This window comes from Anarrhichthys ocellatus, unplaced genomic scaffold (genome assembly GCF_004355925.1).
Source record: "Anarrhichthys ocellatus isolate YVR2014 unplaced genomic scaffold, GSC_Weel_1.0 scaffold66, whole genome shotgun sequence".
NCBI classification, from domain to species: Eukaryota; Metazoa; Chordata; class Actinopteri; order Perciformes; family Anarhichadidae; genus Anarrhichthys; species Anarrhichthys ocellatus.
In genome coordinates, this window is record NW_022280096.1 from 2,058,714 (window position 1) to 2,070,468 (window position 11,755).

Here is an 11,755-nt window from a genome sequence, read left to right on the forward strand (position 1 = left end):
TGTGCGCACACACACGCACACACACACACACACACACACACACACACACACACACACACACACACACACACACACACACAGCCAGTCCCACCTACACACACTTACTTCCATTCCATTATTTTCAAGAAAAATGAGGGGGGAAAAAAGATGCATTTTAAGATACATGCAAATAGCTATCCATCAATCAATTTGTTGGTCCCAAAACTACCATCAAAGGGGCAGAGGCTGTGAAGTATGCAATTCCCCATCAACAAATGGAGGATTGAAACTGAATCCTTCAAGCTTAATTAATGGGAAGTCTGCCACTATTACTTGGTTTGTTTAACGCGCCTCACACAGAGGGCAAGTTGTCCTTTTTTTGAATCACTGCACCGAATTCCACTTGTTCAACATCACTGAACTGCATTTCATGCAACAAAACAATCCATCTCATTTCTAATCCTTTCCTTTCATGGGTCGACATGTCATTATTTTGGTCCCCACATACAACGGCTTCACGCATTCATATTGCATCACTCTGAGAGTGTGTGGCAGTAATTATCACGAGGCAGAGATTTCTATTTGTAGAGTAACTACCTACAGTTAGGCAGAGGCACTGAGGCAGTCATTTCTGTTTCATCCAAGAGTTCAGCCCCGCACCAAATACGTCTGTATTGCAGATAGCCAATTATATCTTGGTAAACACTGACTGGAAATCCTATTTTTACCGAAGCATCATCGCAAATCTATAAGAAAAGCTAATAAGAAAAAATAAAGAAGTTTGTTCAAAAAATGTCAAGCTGGAACTTTCTGTAGGGAACCAAAATTGAAATAAGTCAATGTAAATAATGGTTTAATAAAATCCCCGGCAGTGTAAATCCAATGTGAAATTCACCAAAATACAGGAAACTTTTCACCCTCTTCAGCTAATAACTGGTGACAGGAAGAGGGCTTAAACAAAAGATCAGTCAAGCGTTCATTTGAATATTCAAATCCTTTTTAATAAAGCCCTGCTTGAATCATTTCCCATAGATTTGCCAAAAACACACATTTTGCATTGGAGAGAAGATAATTTGAATTTTCTTTGCAGAAAAAGAGAGACAGAGAATGAGACAGTAGTGTTCATCTGTTTAAGGTCAAGTATGAACATTACTAGATGCTTGAATAGAAGATACCTGGCCTCTGCACACAAACATGAAACTAAGTATCAAACAGAGATGGGCAAAGATACATCAAAATGTATTTTGATACAAAATACAAAATACCCCTCAAATAAATGTATCAAAATAAAATACATGTATTTTGTATTTAAAATATAGGAAATACTTTTTTCTGGATTTTCCATTTTCTCACAATTTGGTATAGCAGAGCATTCAGGTTTGGGCTATATAATGTACACAAAGCTCTGGTGAAGCCCACAAAAAGAAAGAACAGTCACAGAATGTCAGTGTAACTAAGCACATCTGTGCTTGTTGATGGTCCTTCTTGAACATCATCTTGCTAAGACATGTTGTCCACCTGGCCAACTGTAAAATGTATGAAATAATAAAACTAAGAATACTTTCATAATATGCCTTTTAAATAAAATAAATTGGATATTTAAAGTTTTTTTGTTTTTTTGAACAAATAGCCAGGCTATGACAGTAGATGTCCAACTGTGAACTATATTATCTGCCAGTAATTGATATGGCATTATGACATTCACATTGAGAAGATACAGCATAACTTGTAATACAGTGCAAGATTCGATGGTCAGACGTCTCTTGATAAGGTTATCATGAACATACAAGCTCCCAATCTCCCTCTTCCTATATAGCTAGCTACTCGACTGATAAGTTAACTTGCTAAACACTGGCTATGCACTAGCCTAGACAGCATGCTAGCATCATTAGCATGTTAGCATCGAGCTTGATATTATAACCATCACCATGTATATACAATAGGCTATGTAGCCAGACCCAGACATAAATTATACATCAAGCTAGTTGACATCTGTCACACTCAGATAAAATATTTAACTTGACAGACAATCCGTTGAACTGGAAGATCTGAAGACTGAACTCGTGAACTGTTTTTTGATTCGTGGAGAAAGTATTTTGAGTATTTAAAATACAAAATTACTCCACTCTAAAGTATTTTGTTACAAATTACGTTCGATTTTTATTGGCCCTATCAAATACAAATTACAAAATACTCAAAAGTAATTGAAATATGTATTTCAAATACAAGTAATAGAAATACTGCCCATCTCTGGTATCAAAGCACCATTGACAATCAGACTTGTTGTCATTGGGCTGTAAGAGATGTTTTTCATACTCTGATGAAAAAGCATGTTGGCTCTTAGAGTCATTTTACGGTACATGACAGGGTGTGAATGTCTTACAGTGGTGTATAGTAACGAAGTAGAAATACTTTGTTACTTTACTTAAGTCGTTTTTTTGGATATCTGTACTTTACTTTACTATTTATATTTCTGTTGACTTTTACTTTACTTCACTACATTTTGCAAAGAAAACTGATACTTTTACTCCGATACATTTCCCCTGAAACCTTCGTTACTCGCTACAAAATCAAATCTATCTTCAGAAAAAAATGAATCATGAGACCAACGTCGGGGACTGTGGTGGAACAGAGACTGCAAGCAAGCAGGTTTGGTGAATCAGTGGTCCTAGCTTGCAAGTTAAATCATTGGTTAATCACGTTAATGCGCAATTGCAAACAAGTGCTCTCAAAGCCGCGGTGTTTTGATTCCCAGTGATGCCCAGGATGCTATATGCTATAGCTAGCGATCCTACATGAGTAGAATTCCACTCTACGATGACTGATTTCATGACGGAAGCAGAAATGGAAGCACCTGCTACTCCCGAAACAAACGACGGTGGTGACGAAGACCAACACCCGTGGATCGCTAGCGAGTTAGTGAGCTGAGGAAGTGTTGACAGTTGTGCAGCACGAGTTGGCTAATGTTAGCTAACTTAACGTTAGCTAGCCACCACACCATAGGATTGACAGGAGCCGCGAGAGCGCAGCATTAGGCAAATCCTTCCCAGCTGTGCGCAAGCTGTGTGTGAAGCTGAACACACCTCTACCTGCCTCAGCGGCCTGTGAAAGGCTAGTTAGCATCACAGGACTAGTCTTCAGCCCAAGAAGAGCGAGACGGAATTCTCGCAATTTTGAAAACCAACTTCTTTTGAAGATGAACAGGACATTTTTCAGTTTCAAGTAATGACTGGGTTGTTACTTTCGGTGCTGCTTTAGTATTGATCATGTTTTGATATTTGAGTCATTTTGTGGATGATCAGATGGAGTTATGATGGTAGCAGTCGCCCAATTGCAGATTCAGCTTGAGCAAAACCTTTGCCTATTGTGTTCAAATCAGGCCCATAGGAGTTTACAAGGCAGGTGTCCTTTCTCACAACACTGACCTGACAGACCTGACAGGTCAGCGTTATAAATATCAACTTGACCTGATAGGTCAAGTTGATATTTTCTGCTGAACACAATATTATGCATTTGCCCTCTACATCCTCTAGTCGGAATGAGCATACTTATAAACGCACTGTTACAACTCCTTCATCAACCCTGTCTCCTAAAAATTACGTTCCCCCAAAACTAAAATGCATTCTCAATTACGTTTGACTAAAAACGTATTTTCTCCCTGATTACGTTTGTGTTTGACTTATTACAAATACGTTTCTAATCAACATTTTAACACTTTAACCTTTTTTTCCCTCTCCACCACCGCCTCTCCTCCCTATTACGCGGTCAGAATACTACCAAAACACCCCGCCTGTCTCCAGCAGAAACGCGCTCATCCAGGCCGAGCAACGAGGAACATTACGCGGCTACAATACCTCCACAAAGGCCCGCGTGTAAAATCCGGGAGTAACCGTGACTCTCTTAAGGTTAGGTTTGGGTGGGGACGTGGCTTCCTAGTGGAAGTTATGGTTAGGGTTAGGGCAGTGTTAGGTTTAGATGGATACAAATAAATAAAATATACCTCCATAACACCCCGCCAATCTCGGCTCATACCTCCCCAGCAATGAGGCACATCACCCGGCCACAATACCTCCAGAATGTCCCCCGGGTGAAATCCGGGACTTGGTTTTATGGTTCCGAGTGGCAGGCGCTCACCCGTTGGCGCCGGACGCGAGGTCTCCAGCCGCCCCCGCCGTGAGGCACCCCATCGTCAGGTCTGTCAGCCCTCGGAACAGGCCGTGGGGCAACAACTTGTGGGTGGCGGGGGTAGAGGCGAGGCAGATCACAGAAAAATAATAAAGACTAGAGTATGGCAAAGATATGTTGATGAGAAACGTATTTGTAATACGTCAAACACAAACGTAATCAGGGAGAAAATACGTTTATGGTCAAACGTAATTGAGAATGCATTTTAGTTTTGGGGGAACGTCATTTTTAGGAGACAGGACTGCCTTCATAGTGTCATATTGCTTTTCGGAGAATTAGGATGAAAAGTTCATAGTAGATGCAAAAGTATACTTATGTACAATATATTATGTTGAACATTGTTGCTCCTGGATGGATCACAGCCAACCCAATTATTTTCAACACAGCTCCATGTCCTTGGTCATGGTGGCCACTGCACTTAAAAGAATAATCTTCATAATTCTGACGCTTTGCTTTTTTATTAACAGCATTTACTTGTACTTTTACTTTCAATACGTAAGTTCATTTAATATCAGAAAATTACTTTTGATACTTAAGTACAATAAATATCAGATACTTTAAGACTTTTACTCAAGTAGTATTCTAATAGGTGACTTTTACTTTTACTGGAGTCATTTTCCAGTAAGGTATCTTTACTTTTACTCAAGTATGGCTTTTGAGTACTTTATACACCACTGATGTCTTATTCACGTGGTTTGGGCTGTCATTCTTATAAGTAATAATAACATTGCACTCATCAAGTTAATGTAGCCACTATGCCAAAAAGAGACGCAGTTAGACAATCACACACAATCACAAGTTTTGAATAAACCTCCAGGTTAGCCCAGCTTGTGTAGAAAAGAAAACTAAGATGAATGGCACTCATCACAGTTAACCATGGATGTATTAAAAGGGCAGTAATGGTGATTTATTACGTCACTTTCATAAAATTGGGGAGGCTCAAAAGACACAGATAAAAAAAGTTCAAATTGCCAAAGTTGAATCAGCAGAAACCGGGATATCCTCATTTTTGATCCAAAAACTCTTTCCCATAATGCAACCTGACCCTCCCTGCTTGGTGAACCATGCCATGTGTTTGTAACGCAGGCTTACAGTTATACATTCTTAGTGTCCAACTTATCTGCATTTCAACTGTGGCCACAGCATCAACATTTCTGCATAGCTCCTATTGTTCCTGAGGGCTGGCACTTCAAAGGCCAACTTCCTGGTTCAACTTCAACGGTTTTCCTGTGCAAACATTTAGGTTTTGCTCACTTTTCAGCTTTGGGTTTACAGACTTGTTAACACCTTGTCGGATCTGTCTGACTGCTTGTGTTGACCTTTTGGACCCTGTTAGAAATGCTGCAGCGTAAGCGTAAGTAAATCTAATGTTATCATGGATAGAAACAATGGCTTGAACTGCAAAAATGAGAACAATGTGTATCTAAACAGACTTATTCTCTAGAAGATGTTTAATGTCTAAATATTAAAATCAAATATACACTTAAACAGCACTGTAGCAAAACTCCACTTGGAATTTATTTTACTATTTGCATGTTGTGAATAGGGCTCATTTTTGATTCCCCTGTTCTCAAGGCCTCAGCACTCATAAACAAAGTGATTTATTCAAACTTTACATATCAGAATTCTGCTATCTAATTACTTCAGGGGGACAGCATATTCCACTCACCTGTGAGTTATGGAGAACCTTCTTTATGAGTGAAGTTGATGGAGGATCAGGCGAAGAGCTCATCATAAATCCTCAATAATGCAAACGTTTGAGGAATATCTCAAAATAAAAATGCAAATGTGATTAAGAATGGGTTAGCCTGTGCTGATATGGCAGCTTGTATCATCTAAAGAGATGCAGAGCACCTACGGGGGGAAAAGTGCCAAGTACTTAGGAGGCACTCAAATAAATAAATAACATTCACTAGCATAGATGCTGTATGGTAATATGTAGAGATGCACATGTGCGCTGCACATGAAGACACACAAAGATCACACATAAGCAGCCACACAGAAATGCACACACTTGTGCAGTCAGTACGCTTATGAAAATGAAAGTGTGCCCAACATTTTAATCTCACACCTACATGTCTCTAACGAGAAGGCATAAACTTTTAGGAGGGAGGATGAAGTTGAGGCTTGCAGATGCAAATGGGGACGAGGAATATGGCGGAGGTACAATGCAGAAGGTTGTTAGTGACTGAGAGGCGAACAGTGAGGACGATCTCGACACCTCGTCACTCGCCTTTTATCTTTCGTCACCGGCAGATGAAAAATCACTGTGAATCTGCCACATCCGTCTGCATTAACATAACAAAGCCTCTGAGGAGAGAGAAAGCAAGAGGTAGAAAGAGAGAGAGGGAGAGAGAGGCCATAGCGACCATCCTTCTCCAATCTACCCAAAGTCCAACCGATGTGCAGAACTGACAAATTCTTCACTCTTTAGCTATTATTATTTATTCTTTTTCTTTCTTCCTCTCTCTCACTCTGTCTTTCACACACACACACACACACACACACACACACACACACACACACACACAGGATACAGACAGTGAGAACAGATGTCGAACAGCCACCTAAAGAAGATCCTCCCCAATCTTAGCATCATCTCACCACTTAGCCAGTCTTGTCAGCACAATAGACAGGACAGAATTACAGGCGGGTCTCTCTCTTGCTTTAAAAAAGGCACAAAAGCGAGGGACTCATCATCTCTCTCTTTTTCTATCTCAGCATTCCTCTCAACCACCACCACCTCTCCCCCCATCCCATCGTACAAAGCTCGTTGGGTGGAAAGAGAGAGAATGGGGAATAGGAAGAAGGGGGAGGGAGGGTGAAAGACATTATGCATATGAAAATGTCCTGAAAGAGGTGTGATTTATGTATGCATTAGATGCAGATTCCATTACGGGCCAGTGGCTCAAGTGAGATCTTTCCAGGAACAGCGAGGCGACCTGATCAAACTCAGTCTCATTACTGGCCATACGGGCAGCAGGGGAAGTACTGACGAGGGAGAGGAAGGGTGCGACAGAAGGAGAAAGAAAAAAAGAGCTAGAGGAGGCATATTTACAACCTGGACACACACCCCTCACCCACAGGGAGAGAGTAAATTGCAATCTGCCCTCCAAGACCGCGGCGGATCACAGACAGGCGTTCACCTGCAAGACGAGTGGGAGAGGGAGAGAGGAGCGGGGGAGAAATAGATGGCAAGAAAAGTGCAAATACATGTTTCTGGAAAACTCTTGTCAACTGTGAGCATGACTGGGTTGTGTTTGTGTGTCTGTCTATCCTCTCAGTCTACCATTAAGCAGCATTATTTTTCACCCAAAATGCCCACATGCTCCTACTATGTACTGTATGTGTTGCAGTCCATATGCATTCTTAAAAAAATAGGGTAGCACTTTATAATAACTACACACTATGAAGCATTAGTTAAGTATGAGTAAACACTTAATTCATCATTTATAAAGCATTGTTCCTACATTAATAATTCATTAGTATGCAGTTCATAACAACAGTTGTAAATGTTTTATTCTTGATTAATAAGCCCATCTATTATGTGTTTCATTATTGTGTTTTCATACTTTATAAATGATGGATTCCCCATTTGTAAATGAAGTATTATATATTTTACAAACCAATTATTAAGGAGTTGTAGATGATTAATAAGATCATTTATAAAGTGTTAGTAAATGATTCATAACTTATTTAGATGTACATTATTCATGCATTTATATATATAATGGTTAGGGACTATGTTAATATATGCTTTATAAATGCATATTAATACTGCAATTCATGATTAATTCATGATGTATTAAGGTAGTTACTACTTGTTAGTAAAGTGTTTTATGTGACCTCATCTAAAGTGAGGACTATTTATGCCTTATAAAGCATTTATTAAGTATTTTGTGTGACCTCATCTAAAGTTAGGACTATCTATGCCTTACAAAGCATTTATAAATGACATTGAAAGGCCAGCAGTGCCTCAAAACACACACTTTGAACAGAACAGGCAAATAGACACAACACAAAGTGATCAAATCCATATTAATATTTATTGCAAGATGCAAACAATATACTGTTAAATACAAACCTCTCAGCCATTAATTCATGTAAGAAACAAACAAACAAAGACATTCTCCTTCAGGAGAACATGGCTGTATATAAAACGTTTGTAAATATACGACTGGAGCTAACCAGGAGCTTTGCCTATTAGTTTACATTTACTTATTTAATTATTCATTTTAACCAAGCATATCGATCTCCACTGTTCATACTTTTCTTCAGTTGCATGTCCCGATGGCAGCCGGCCGAATCTGTTCATTGTTTACAATAAACGAAATCCCGCTTGTGAGACGGACAAAGGAAAAGACCGCTTCATATGTCATCAACGTGGGACAAACGTTTCGCCCAGGAAACTGGTACAGAAGTGCACTTACGCGATGGACCCGGGCCAGAAATAATGACTGCTGACGGGCCTCCAGCCTCTGTTTGTTTCTTATTTTGCTGGCACGTAACGTTACACAGGAAAAGACCGCTTCTTACGTTATCAACGTGGGACAAACGTTTCGCTCCCGAACTGATACGGAAGTGCACTTACACTATGGAAATCTCCGACCTAAGTTGGAAGGGCGCGCAGACCTGGGCCAGAAAGAATGACTGCTGACGGGCCTCCATGCGCGTATGTTTGTTTCTTAGTTTGCTGGCACGTAACGTTACACATTATGGAGGATGAGTATCTAGCTAGCCTTCCAGCTAACACTAGAGGTCCTGAGAGAGGCGCACGCTAACGCGTCACCTCCGTTGTAAATAGAGCAATCCAGGTGACAGATGGCTAACTAGCTGTTATATGTGGAGTGGATGTGAATGAGATCGATATGCTTGGTATGAAATGAATAATTAAATAAGTAAATGTAAACTAATATGCAAAGCTCCTGGTTAATGGATGAGAGGTTTGTATTTAACAGTATATTGTTTGCATCTTGCAATAAATATTAATATGTTTTTGATCACTTTGTGTTGTGTCTATTTGCCTGTTCTGTTCAAAAACTATGTGTTTTGAGGCACTGCTGGCCTTTCAATGTCATTAATAAATGCTTTATAAGGCATAAATAGTCCTCACTTTAGATGAGGTCACATAAAACACTTTACTAACGAGTAGTAACTACCTTAATAAATCATGAATTAATCATGAATTGCAGTATTAATATGCATTTATAAAGCATATATTAACATAGTCCCTAACCATTATAGATATATTAATGCATGAATAATGTACATCTAAATAAGTTATTAATCATTTACTAACACTTTATAAATGATCTTATTAATCATCTACAACTCCTTAATAATTGGTTTGTAAAATATATAATACTTCATTTACAAATGGGGAATCCATCATTTATAAAGTATGAAAACACAATAATGAAACACATAATAGAGGGGCTTATTAATCAAGAATGAAACATTTATAACTGTTGTTATAAATTGTATACTAATGAGTGTTAATGTAGGAACAATGCTTTATAAAGGATGAATTAAGTGTTTACTCATACTTAACTAATGCTTCATAGTGTGTAGTTATTATAAAGTGCTACCAAAAATGGTTATGCAAGTGCACATCTGTAGGAAGCCTGGGCTTGTTTGGCTTGATAATCACGTGTCTGCTCAAGATTAGGAAAAAGTGTTTTGTGAAAAGAAAACATGGGCGGCAGTCCTCCTTCCTGGCTGACCCGGCGCTGTAGCCCCTGTGATTGGGGTCAGCCTGGAGATTCCTCTCTGGCCAGCTAATGTGATTGCATCGGAGCAATCCCCTCAAACACCATCAGTTCTGATCTGCATAGTAATTGGCTCGACTCTCCTTGGACGTGACCTTGGGTAGGGGCGCTGTCACTCCCGCCGCTCTCTCCTGTACCGGCAATCATACAGACACACATACAAACTCACACACACACACTCACACACACACACACACACACACACACACACAGCATGTAGCATAACCATGGAAGCAGTTGTGGACAGACAAGGTGAGGAGCAGATGCCCTACATGGTTCGCTGGGCAGAGACCATATATGCAAAGAAAAGCCAGTGATAGGTGTTAATAAAGTACCAGGAAACAATTGATAGCTCGCAATCAACATTTTAGCAGGGTTCACACTAAAGTCATCTGCTTTCTAAAATGAGAGGAATTGTGTCAAATAGTGTTGGAAATGCCCTTAAAGCTGCTTTAAAAATGAATGAATCTCAGTTCATAAAGAAAGTACAGTGAGATACGGGTTAAGTCATGCTGCTGCAATTCCATTTTTCAAACACCCTGTAACCTTCTCTCTTTTGTCCTTCTTGCATCAGCACTATTTGTTGAAGATCTTAACGAAAGACAAAGAAGCAAATGTATATTTTATGAATGTGTGCCTCTGGTTTATCTTACTTTGTGGGGCTTGTGTATACAATCGAAACCAGCTCTCGGAGAGAAAAGTGCTTTTTCTTCTCCTGTCCCCTGATGTCAACGACAAGGTAAGCTGTGGTTCTAGCTGGCTTTTTGATATGCATTTCAAACGGGGGAAAACTTCACAGACATAGAGGCTAATTTGCAATGGAGATTTTTTTTATTATTATTATCGTTCTCTGCTTTGGAAAGCAAAACAGTCAAGGGTGTCAAACGAGTGACAAGTTTGTTTTTTTCTGTAATGATTTCCGCAAACTTGAGGTCTGTTCTGTTTTGTTCCTGAGACAGTTTGACCTAGTTGGAGTGCGAGCACGTCCCCTCTCTCTTTCCCTCACTCATGCATTGTTAAAGCCGTGGGCCCGTATTAGATACTCCCAAGTCATCACATGTCAGATATAATACAAACTGTGTGAATAGAAATGCAATATTTTATTTGCATTGAGGGACAATTTAGCTTTTTGCTAAGTTTGAGCCAAAGTAAAGCTCATCAAGAATTTCTCAAAATTATAAGCAACCGAAACATGCCGTCACTGCTGTGCAGTTCACGATGATGAATTAGGTGACACTCCCTCAGCTGTAAGTCTGACATGAAACCGCCATCTATCCTCACTCCCCAAGTAACCCTCTGCATGGCCGCAGCAGTATTGGATTATTCATTTGAAACACCAGCACTGAAACAGGCCCCATGTCTGCGAGAAAAAGTTTCTAAGGCATCCTCAAATGGCTGTGGGGGAAGACTGGGGCCCAGAGGATTTGACTGGAGCGCACCCAGCAATACTCAAAAAAAGGCAAAAAAAAAAAAGAAGTGCTTTGTTAGAAGAGCGAGAGGCATCCCTTGGGCTGTCTCTTTGAATAAGCCAGGAGTAAAGCATCCACCAGCACCACCAACCCCACACACCCTCCACTTCTTCCTCTCGCTCACTCACTCTCGCTCTGTACCCACCATCTCCTCCCTCACCAACCCCCCTCTCCCTTCCCCTCTCTTTTCAGAGCGACAGAGGTATAATTGTGCCACGGGGTTTTAGGTGGTGTGACATATCTGTCACCTGGAGACGTGCCGTATCGTGCTCTCCAGAGGAGCCTCGCCTTCCTGTTGGGTGTCTGTAGAGAGAGAGAGAGAGAGAGAGAGAGAGAGAGAGAGAGAGAGAGAGA